The sequence below is a fragment of the Hylobates moloch genome, unplaced genomic scaffold (genome assembly GCF_009828535.3).
Source record: "Hylobates moloch isolate HMO894 unplaced genomic scaffold, HMol_V3 SCAFFOLD_10, whole genome shotgun sequence".
NCBI classification, from domain to species: Eukaryota; Metazoa; Chordata; class Mammalia; order Primates; family Hylobatidae; genus Hylobates; species Hylobates moloch.
In genome coordinates this window covers 27018165-27029491 of record NW_026652285.1, presented here as the reverse complement: position 1 = coordinate 27029491, position 11327 = coordinate 27018165, and the positions used below count along the sequence as shown (strand labels likewise).

Below are 11327 nucleotides of genomic sequence, written 5' to 3'. Positions count from 1 at the left end.
TGAGCCAACACGGTGCCATTGCATTCCAGCCTGGGCAATACAGTGAGACTCTGTCTCAAAAAACAAAAACAAGGCCGGGAGCAGTGGCTTACGCCTGTAATCCCAGCACTTTGGGAGGCCAAGGCGGGCGGATCACGAGGTCAGGAGATCGAGACCATCCTGGCTAACACGGTGAAACCCCGTCTCTACTAAAAATACAAAAAATTAGCCGGGCGTGGTGGTGGGCGCCTGTAGTCCCAGCTATTCAGGAGGCTGAGGCAGAAGAATGATGTGAACCTGGGAGGCGGAGCTTGCAGTGAGCCGAGACTGTGCCACTGCACTCCAGCCTGGGCGACAGAGCGAGACTCCGTCTCAAAAACAAAAACAAAAACAAAAACAAAACAAAACAAAACAAAAACTGTACTATTAGTATCCCCATTTTATGTATTTACTTATTTATTTTTTTGAGACGGAGTCTCACTCTGTCACCCAGGCTGGAGTGCAGTGGCTCACTGCAACATCTTCCTCCTGGGTTCAAGCAATTCTCTTGCCTCAGCCTGCCAAGTAGCTGGGATTACAGGCGCACACCACCATGCCCAGCTAATTTTTTGCATTAGAGACGAGGTTTCACCATGTTAGCCGGGCTGGTCTTGAACCCCTGACTTCAGCTAATCTGCCTGCCTTGGCCTCCCAAATTGTTGGGATTACAGACGTGGGCCACCGTGCCCAGCCAGTACCTCCATTTTGAAAATGAGAAAACTGGGCCGGGCACAGTGGCTCATGCCTGTAATCCCAGCACTTTGGGAGGCCAAGGCAGGTAGATCACGAGGTCAGGAGTTTGAGACCAGCCTGGTGAAGATGGTGAAACTCTGTCTCTATCAAAAATACAAAAATTAGGCAGGCGAGGTGGTGGGTGCCTGTAATCCCAGCTACTTGGGAGGCTGAGGCAGCAAGATGGTTTGAGGCCAAAAGTTCAAGACCAGTCTGGACAATGTAGTGAGACTTCATCTCTACAAAAATAATCACTGGCCAAGTGGGTGGCTCACGCCTGTAATCCCAACACTTTGGGAGGCCGAGGTGGGTGGATCACAAGGTCAAGAGATCAAGACCATCCTCTCCAATATGGTGAAACCCCTGTCTCTACTAAAAATACAAAAAAATTAGCTGGGTGTGGTGGTGTGCACCTGTAGTCGTAGCTACTTGGGAGGCTGAGGCAGGAGAATCGCTTGAACCCAGGAGGCGGAGGTTTTCAGTGAGCCGAGATCGCCTCATTGCACTCCAGCCTGGTGAAAGAGCAAGACTGTCTCAAAAAAAAAAAAAAAAAACCACTATTATTAGGCCAGCTCGGTGGCTCACGCCTGTAATCCCAGCACTTTGGGAGGCTGAGGTGGGCGGATCACGAGGTCAGGAGGTCGAGACCATCCTGGCTAACACAGTGAAACCCCATCTATACTAAAAATACAAAAAATTAGCCGGCCGGTGGTGGTGGGCGCCTGTAGTCCCAGCTACTCAGGAGGCTGAGGCAGGAGAATGGCGTGAACCCGAGAGGCAGGACTTGCAGTGAGCAGAGATCGCGCCACTGCACTCCAGCCTGGGGAACAAAGTGAGACTCCGTCTCAAAAACAAACAAACAAACAAACAAAAAAACTATTATTAATGAATTTTTTAAAAACAGGCTAGCCAGGCGCAGTGGCTCACGCCTGTAATCCCAGCACTTTGGGAGGCCGAGGCGGGCGGATCACGAGGTCAGGAGATCAAGACCATCCTGGCTAACACAGTGAAACCCCATGTCTACTAAAAATACAAAAAAAAAATTAGCCGGGCCTGGTGGCGGGTGCCTGTAGTCCCAGCTACTCAGGAGGCTGAGGCAGGAAAATGGCGTGAACCCGGGGGCGGAGCTTGCAGTGAGCCGAGATCGCGCCACTGCACTCCAGCCTGGGAGACGGCGAGACTCTGTCTCAAAAAACAAAAGACAAAAAAAACAAAAAAAACAGGCTAAGGGATTTTGCTCAAAGTCCCACAACCAGTAGGCAACAAAAACAGATTCAAAGTCAGGCAGGTTCGGCTCCAGAAGCCACACACCGGACCTCCAGGCTATTCTGCCTTCCAGTAACCCCCTCACAAAGTTCTCATGAGCATCAAATGAGAGAAAGCGTATCAAAGCACTTTGTAAGCCACAAAGCACTGTGCACAAATTAGAGCTGATAAGTGGCCGGGCAGGACCTGCTGAGACGGTGACTGTGAGGAAAGCCACCCTCAGTCTCCTACCCTCACCACCAAGCCTGGCGTCCCTCTCTCTGCTACCCCTCAGCTCTGAGGTTACCCAGGATGCTCCTGATGTGAGTTTTGGGGGCTAGGAGAAGTGCAAAATAATGCATTCAGCTCCTTTCCTGGTGGCTCAGATGCCTCTCAGAGACAGCCTGGAATGCTAACTCGCTCTTCAGCCGTATTTTTATTTTGGGTTCATCATCTGGTAGGGAAGAGAAGCCCTGTAGGCAGAGTGGTGACTAAGGCTGGTGATTCACACGCCCTGCCGGCCTCCTGTGTGCAGCAGCATCCCTCAGCAGGGAGACTGCAGAACGTGTCCCTGCCCGCCTGCACTGGGGACGAGGGCTGGGAGCTGAGGAAGCTAGGACTTCCCTTCAGACAGAGCAGATGGTTGCCGCTTAATGAAGGCGCGCTACGGTCACACACAGCAACCCCCCCCCCCCCAACACACACACACACATACACATGCGCACATGCAAGAAACAGGCTTCTGCCTCGAAAAGGGCCTTGTCAGGCCTTTAGAAGAGGGCACTTGGTAGTTATTTGTTGACTGAATCAGTGGATAGATGGAAGGGTAATTAGCAGCTCATATTTGCACAGCACTTTCCAGTTTACAAAGCATTATCACATAAATGAGCTCATGTAATCCTCCCAACAGAATGGTGAGGTGATTGTCACGGCTATCCCAATTATGTAGATGACAAAACTGAGGCTCAGAGAACTGATGTCAATTGTTCACAGCAGATCCAGGCATTTACTGAATGAATGAATGAGGTGGTGAGCCAGGATCTGAAATCACATTGTCTTCTCCAAATTCCATACTCTCTACCGTGGCTGCTGCTGCTGTCTTTATGAAGAGTTAAACAGAGTCTCCTCTCAGGAACTGATGTTGGAGGTAGTTGTAAGTACAAGACTGTACGGAAATCACTCCCAGAGCCCCAGCATCACCTTCTTTCCATGGACGGAGTGACCTGTTCTCCTCCAAGCCTGCCAAGCCCTTCCTCTCACAACCATCCCAGCCCACTTGTAACATATCTCTTTACAAGCCCATGCCCCTTATACTGTGAGCCCCAGGAGGAGCACTGGGCCTTATTCATCTGTGTCCCCAGTGTCTGGCATCACCCAAGTACTAAATGAATGAATGAGGTATGTGGCAGATTATCTTTTTCTGTGTTCTCCAAAACAAGGAAACAGCAATAGCTTGACCCCCAAGATTCTGCCCAGTGGCTTGGTATCAAGGGAATGTACTGGGCCAGTTTTGAAAATCCATAGTCTCTCCCTCTCTCATTGCCTCTCCCTCTCAGAAGGCTTGCCAACATTCAGGAGGAGGCTAAATATCAACAGGGTTATCCCAGCCCCCAGAGAGCAAAAGGGGTCAAGCACATCTCAGCTGCTCTGCCCCAGGCAGCCCCAAAGAGGAGCTAAATTTTCTTTCTCCCTCTAAAAGGGCCCACATAGCAATGCTTCCACCCACATCTTGGCTCTCCCACACCCCGCTTTTCTGCCTCCCTGCAGACAGCCCGCTCTGCCACACTCCCACCCAGCCCTCTGCTATCAGAGCTCTGAACACCCAAAAAGGAAAAACGATTTGTGCTGAGTGCGAAGACAGAGCCAGGGAGGAAGGGAAGGGCTGCTCGCTGCCAGCTGACGTTCTGCAGACTGAGCTGCCTGTGTCTGTGCCAAGGGTGTGGCCACCGGCGAATTCTGAGAGAGATGGGGGAAGGGGAGAGAGAAAAATGTACTGATTTCCACAGCACATCTTGAGTCCTATCTTAAACTGTACTGAATTGGCTGTCCCATGAGAGAGAATGAGCTCAAAGGCCCATAGATGATAGAGAACTACCAGCCATACATTCACTCAACAAACATTTACTGGGCACACTACTTGCCAGGCAAAATATGCAGCACAAGGAATGCAGATGTGAAAGACAGCATACCTGTCCTGGAGTATCTCACATTTGAGTGGGAGAGACAGACAAGGAAACAGGCAACTGTAATACAGTGTAATCAGTACTAAGGAAGAGACAAGCACTGGACACAGTGAGAGGCCAGAGGAGGGGGAGCTCACTCAGACTTAGGAGCAGAGGGGCAGTCAGAGAGTCTGCCGGGAGGAGGTGACATCCAACACACTGAATCGTGAGGAATGAGGAGGAATTAGATTGGTATAAATGGGAGGAAAGGCATTCCTAGGCAGCAGGAATAGCTTGTGCAAAGGCATGGGGATGAAAGCGCATAGGCCAGCAAGTACTGGGATTTGGTGCGGCAGAGTGAGGGGTTAAGGCTCTTGTCGGAGAAGCCAAGGATTTTGGATGTTATTTTAAAAACAGCTAGAGTATCATCAAAAGGCTTGGAGGGTGTGTGACTGATCAGATTTGCATTTTGGAAAAATGAGTCTGGCCACTAAGTGAAGAATGGATTCCCAGAATATGAGATGGGGGAGAAAGGGAGCAAAGGAAGCTAGAGAAGCAAGCCAGTGAGAAATGGTGAGGACCTGAATTTAGGGCAGCTCCCTTGGGAAGGAAAAGGAAAACACAGATCTACGAGGCATTTAGGAAGTAGAATTACTGGACATGGTGACCAGCATGGGGGGGCGCAGGCAGGGAAAAGGAGCGGATGCCCATGTTCTGACTTGGGTGTTGAGTGGGTCAGGTGAGAGTGCCATGAGTAGAGATGGGGAATCTGGGCAGAGGAGAAGGTTTAGTGGGAAAACAGATGAGTCCTGTGTGGAGTCCCTTGAGTTGGAGGCACCTGCAGACATCTAGGGTGAGAGAGTCAGCAGTGGGGTAAAGGAGAGGTGTGGGGCAAGAGGAGAGCTGGACCAGAGAGTCAAAGTAGCTTCTGTGGTTAAAAGCACGGGTGTGGAGGAGATCGCCTGAGAAAAATGTGCCCATCAAGAGTGTGTGAACTCCATCTTCCTGTCCCCAGGCATGATGGGCTGAGATAATACAAGTGAAAGTGCTTAGCCTGATATATGGGTCAGAATGGATGCTCAATAAATTTTACTTGAGTGATTAGTAGGTCAAGAATCATGAATAGGCTGGGTGCGTTGACTCATGCCTGTAGTACCAGCACCTTGGGAGACCAAGGAAGTAGGATCACTTGAGCTTAGGAGCTCAAGACCAGCCTGAGCAACATAGCAAGACCTCATCTCTACTAAAAAATTCTTTTATTTATTTATTTATTTATTTATTTATTTATTTATTTATTTATTTATTATTTTTTGAGACAGAGTCTCGCTCTGTGGCCCAGGCTGGAGTGCAGTGGCACCATCTCTACTCACTGCAAGCTCCGCCTCCCAGGTTCACGCCATTCTCCTGCCTCAGCCTCCCCAGCAGCTGGGACTACAGGCGCCTGCCGCCACGCCCGGCTAATTTTTGTATTTTTAGTAGAGATGGGGTTTCACTGTGTTAGCCAGGATGGTCTCAATCTCCTGACCTTGTGATCTGCCCGCCTCAGCCTCCCAAAGTGCTGGGATTACAGGCATGAGCCACCACACCTGGCCAAAAAAAAAAATTCTTTTAAATAGCTGGGCATGGTGGCGTACACCTGTAATTCCAGTTGCTCAGGAGGCTGAGGTGAGAGGATCACTTGAGCCTGGGAGATCGAGGCTGCAGTGAGCTATAATCACACCACTGCACTCCAGCATAGGCGACATAATGAGACCCTGTCTCAAAAACAAAATTTTTAAAAATCACGAATAATCATTTAGTCTAATGTTTTGCTTCCAAACATCGTTGGGAAGTCCTTCTAATGTGTGTCTTGAATCCTCCTTTCAAGATTCCTGCCTTTCCAGTCCTCAAGTCCTGATTGCCTTGCTCACTATTTGCACCAGTGGCTTACTCTCTGTCCCTGCCTCCTACACTCTCCACTGTCAGATATTTTCAAGCTGTTTTATTTTCAGACAGTCTTCTTCATTGCCATCAGCTGCCTATTTGAGGTATTCTCATCAAATATTGTATTTGTGTAGCTAAACCATAACTCTTTGTAGAGGAAAGCAATGGCACAAAAAATCCAAAAATGACACATTTAAGTGACTTCTAATTGGCTTGGGAAGTTGTTTTGGTCCTTGCATCTGAATGTACGTGCATTAGATATTCCAAAAATCGATTCAGGGAAAATGGCCATAGTAGCGGGGAAATGATGCAAGAAGAACTTGCCTAGGAACTTCCTAATTGTTTCATTCCACTCTCTTCAGCAAGGCACCAAGCCTTCCATGCATCCATCATTTTCTGTACCCATCCATTCCATCTATCCATTCTCCAGCCCATCCATTCATCTATCCATCCATCTCTTCATCCACCCATCCTCCAAATCCATCCAACTGTCCACCTATCCATCCATCCATCTATCTAAAAATATCTCTGAGTGCCTACTCTATGCCAGACACTGCACTAGGTGCTGAGGGATACGAAAACAAATGAGACTTGGAACAAAGAAACTTCCAGTCTGAATGGAAAGACCCAAGATTAAAAATAACTCTACCTGATAAGTACTCTAAAAGAAGAATTAGAGGAGAGAACACAACTCTTTCTAGAAGAACCAAGGAAGGCTTCATAAAAGGGGGTCTTGGCCGGGCGTGGTGGCTCACGCTTGTAATCCCAGCACTTTGGGAGGCCGAGGCGGGCGGATCACGAGGTCAGGAGATTGAGACCATGGTGAAACCCCGTCTCTAGTAAAAATACAAAAAAATTAGCCGGGCGTGGTGGCGGGCGCCTGTAGTCCCAGCTACTCGGGAGGCTGAGGCAGGAGAATGGCGTGAACCCGGGAGGCGGAGCTTGCAGTGCACCGAGATTGCGCCACTGCACTCCAGCCTGGGCGACAGAGGAAGACTCTGTCTCAAAAAAAAAAAAAAAAAAAAAGGGGGGGTCTTGAAGGAGAAGAGAGATTTGGCGATGGACAGTTTTACTTATCACAGAGATACGGGGCAGAGGAGACATATTCACCACCCCAGTGCAGGTCACTCCTGGGCATGATAATCTATCTATGGGACTTCAAACTACCACATCTCTTATGGGCTCAGTATCTTTATCAATAGATCAAAGGGATTGTGTCAGTAGTTTTCAAACCATGCTCTGTTGAACCTAGGGCAACCAACTGTCCTGATTTGCCCAGGTTCCAGATATTTCTCAGGATGCAGGACTTTCAGTGCTAAAACTAGACAAATTGAGCCAGCTGGGACTGGTATGCTGCATTGGCCACTCAGAAGAAATATAAAGAAATAAAGCCAGACAAACTGGGGTGAGTTGGTCAATCTAACTGAACCTTACAGCTATCATAGGGAGGCCACCAAGGCAAGGGGTAGGAGAGGCAGGACTTACGGAGGAGGCCAGTCCAATGGGGCTCAGAGCCCCCAAGTCCCACTTTAACTGGATCAGTTTTGTCTTGTTTTACACATTGAGCTTCTAGGTTAGATGTTTGTTTGTTTGTTTGTTTGTTTGTTTTGAGATGGAATCTCACTCTGTTGCCCAGGCTGGAGTGCAGTGGCGCAATCTCAGCTCACTGCAACCTCCTCCTCCCAGGTTCAAGTGATACTCCTGCCTCAGCCTCCTAAGTAGCTGAGATCACACCCGGCTAACTTTTTTGTACTTTTAGTAGAGACGGGGTTTCACCATGTTGGCCACGCTGGGCTCCCACTCCTGGCCTCAAGTGATCCACCTACCTTGGCCTCCCAAAGTGCTGGCATTATAGGCGTGAGCCATTGCACCTGGCCCCTGTTACTTTTTTTTTTTTTTGAGATGGGATTTCGCTCTTGCTGCTCAGGCTGGAGTGCAGTGACATGATCTTGGCTCACTGTAAACTCTGCCTCCCAGGCTCGAGTGATTCTCCTGCCTCAGCCTCCCGAGTAGCTGGGATTACAGGCATGCACCACCACGCCCAGCTAATTTTGTATTTTTAGTAGAGATGGGATTTCTCCATGTTGGTCATGCTGGTCTCAAACTCTTAACCTCAGGTGATCCACCCGTCTCGGCCTCCCAAAGTGCTGGGATTACAGGCATGAGCCACAGCTCCTGGTCCTGTTACTTTTTTAAAGAATTTGAAAGCCACTAGACTAAATGTTCCCTAGTGGTTTTGTTTGTTTGTTGGAGACAGAGTCTCGCTCTGTCGCCCAGGCTGGAGTGCAGTGGGGCGATCTTGGCTCACTGCAACCTCCATCTCCCGGGTTCAAGTGATTCTTCTGATTAAAATAGTATGTCAGGCCAGGCGCAGTGGCTCACGCTTATAATCCCAGCATTTTGGGAGGCCAAGGTGGGTAGATCCCCTGTCAAGAGTTCGAGACCAGCTTGGCCAACATGGCAGAACCCTGTCTCTCCTAAAAATACAAAAAGTAGCCGGGAGTGGAGATGCACGCCTGTACTCCCAGCTACTCGGGAGGCTGAGGCAGACGAATTGCTTGAACCCAGGAGGCAGAGGTTGCAGTGAACTGAGATGGTGCCACTGCACTCCAGCCTGGGTGACAGAGCGAGACTCCATCTCAAAAGAAAAAAAAAGTATGTCAGGGGCTGGGCATGATGGCTCATGCCCCTAATCCCAGGGTTTTGGGAGGCCAAGACAGGAGGATCACTTGAGGCCAGAAGTTCAAGACCAGCCTGGATGATATAGCAAGATCCCATCTCTACAAAAAATATAAAAATTAGCCAGGCATGGTGGTACATGCTTGTAGTCCTAGCTACTCAGGAGGCTGAGGTGGGAGGATAGCTTGAGGCCAAGAGGTTGAGGCTGCAGTGAGCTATGATCACACCCCAGCTCACCAGCCTGGGTGACAGACCAAGACCCTGTCTCTAAAAAAAAAAAAATCATATGTCAGTGGACAGCTGGTTGCCTTATTTCTCTCTGTCTTTTCCATCATTCTGATTTCTATTTTTTTCCTTTATCTGGTAAGAGGGAGAAAGGACTATAAGATAGAAATAAACATTTTAGCTCAAAAGTCTTCCTTTCTATAGAATTTTCAGAAGCTCTAAAATAAATAAGAAAGTACTAAACATGAAACGTGGTCAAGTTTTAAAATCCATAGCATCCAGACCAACCTGCAGGAAGGCAGCCTTCATTTTATACCTTTCTCACTCTCCACTTGTTCTAAAATTATATCACTGACTGTAAGTGGGGGGACAATTTTTTTTTTTTTAGACAGAGTCTCGCTCTGTCGCCTGGGCTGGAGTGCAGCGGCGTGATCTCGGCTCACTGCAAGCTCCGCCTCCCAGGTTCACACCATTCTCCTGCCGCAGACTCCCGAGTAGCTGGGACTACAGGCGCCCACCACCATGCCTGGCTAATTTTTTGTATTTTTAGTAGAGACGGGGTTTCACCATGTTAGCCAGGATGGTCTCAATCTCCTAACCTCGTGATCCACCCACCTCGCCCTCCCAAAGTGCTGGGATTACAGGCGTGAGCCACCATGCCCGGCCAAGCTGGGTGACAATTAACTAGCCTCAAGAACCTCCTTTTGTTTCGGGATGGGGCAGAGTGCTGAGAGCGGACCAGGGGAAGGAGTTGGGAGCAACATCCCAGCTCCCCCTCCCACCCTAGATCCCTTTGGCGGCTCTAATTGAGGCCTGTCACAGGGAGAGAAGGCAGCTGCAAATTGCATGCATCAACAAATTACAGCCAATTAGAGCCCCAGTCCCAGCCTACTGGGGGTGACATGAGGCCAGTCAGAATCCCTTCTGATTCAGCAATGCCAAAGGTTTTGGGCTTCCAGCGTCACTTTCTGCAATCCAGACCCTGAACTTTATCCTGGGCCTGCACCCTGCCTTCCGACAATCCCTCAGGGAAGATGGGGGCTTCCCCCAACCCTCAAGAAGTCTCCAGGGTGCTTCTCTCAGCCATCACTGAAGTTCGCCTAGTGATCTAGGCCCAATCTCTTCTGCTATGCTGCTTTTTTGTTAAGTTATAGTCATGTTGGTTTTATTCAAAAGAATAAAATGCTTGACAAACTGAAAAATATGGAATGCTTCATCAATTTGCGTATCATTCTTATGCAGGGGCCATGCTAATCCTCTCTATATCATTCCAATTTTAGTATATGTGTTGCTGAAGCCAGTATGTGCTACTGCTGTGCTTTAAGCTGAGTTTTCTCCAGATTTGGTCCTTGGGGGAACTGATTTGCTGGCACTTCAAGGGCCTGCTGAGAACTCTTTGCTTGCTGGCTTTCGGCCAGCTTAACTCTGCCATCCTTCTGCCCATCCTGACAACATTGGGCCAAAGCTAGGGTGAGGTCAACATGAAACCTGTGGAGGTGTAATGGAAGTGTCACCTCCCAGAAGGGCAGGTATATGGCCACCCATACCTGTCCACAGCTGCTTCTTCACTCCCCTCCCTGGAGCCAGCAGCTCTGGTTTCAACAGTGTGAGGGTGTGTGTGTGTGTTTGTGTGTGTGTTCGCATGCATGCGCATGTGCGTTTATGAGACACACCACAGGACATCTACATGCTAGGGACAGAAAGATGGGGAGGGCATGACGCTGGATTTTCTCTGTTTGATCTCAAGTGTAAAAGAGCAGCCAAATGCCCTCAAAGAATGTTCTTTTTCTCCCTTTCTTGCTTTTCTCCCCAGGACTCTGGCACTTCTACAAATAGGGCTGTGCCAGAAGAAAAGGAAGTTTCAGCAGTCAGTCCATCCACACCCCCCATCCCCTGAAACAATAATCTCTTCCTCTGTCCCAGCCCCTGTTTGAATTGGGGAGGGGGTAGGGAAAGGAGGCGTCTTTTGTGTTCTGAAGTTTCTAAGGAAGCCAGTACAGACGCACCCTTCCCCTTCCAGGGAATGTATCCTGTGATGTTTAAGTAGGAGTCAAGCCTTGGGAATGAATTTCTCTTGAACTGTCCTTTCTCCACCACAGGAGGTGGGATGGGTACGCCCAATAAAGGTGAAAGAGCAAGAGAAGGGGTTAGGGTCAGATGTCCCCAAAGATATCAAAGCTTTCTGCCTAGGGGAACAGTGGGGCTCAGATGACCCATAGGCAAGGAAAGAGGTCAAGGAATGACTCAGTAGTCGCAGCCTCCTGGAGGCTCTTGAAGAAACTCAAGGTTTCAATCTGATAAACCTTCTCAAGACAGACAAGGCAGGATCAGAGGTAGGAATCC

At 49.1% G+C, this 11327-nt stretch overlaps 1 non-coding gene across 1 annotated transcript; it reads right to left on the bottom strand.

Annotated features, from left to right (window-relative positions):
* Nucleotides 1–10181: 10181 nt before the first annotated feature.
* LOC116475962 (U6 spliceosomal RNA) lies at nucleotides 10182–10285 on the bottom strand. The gene has a single exon (XR_004250052.1). It is a non-coding gene; the product is annotated as a U6 spliceosomal RNA (small nuclear RNA).
* Nucleotides 10286–11327: the final 1042 nt, after the last annotated feature.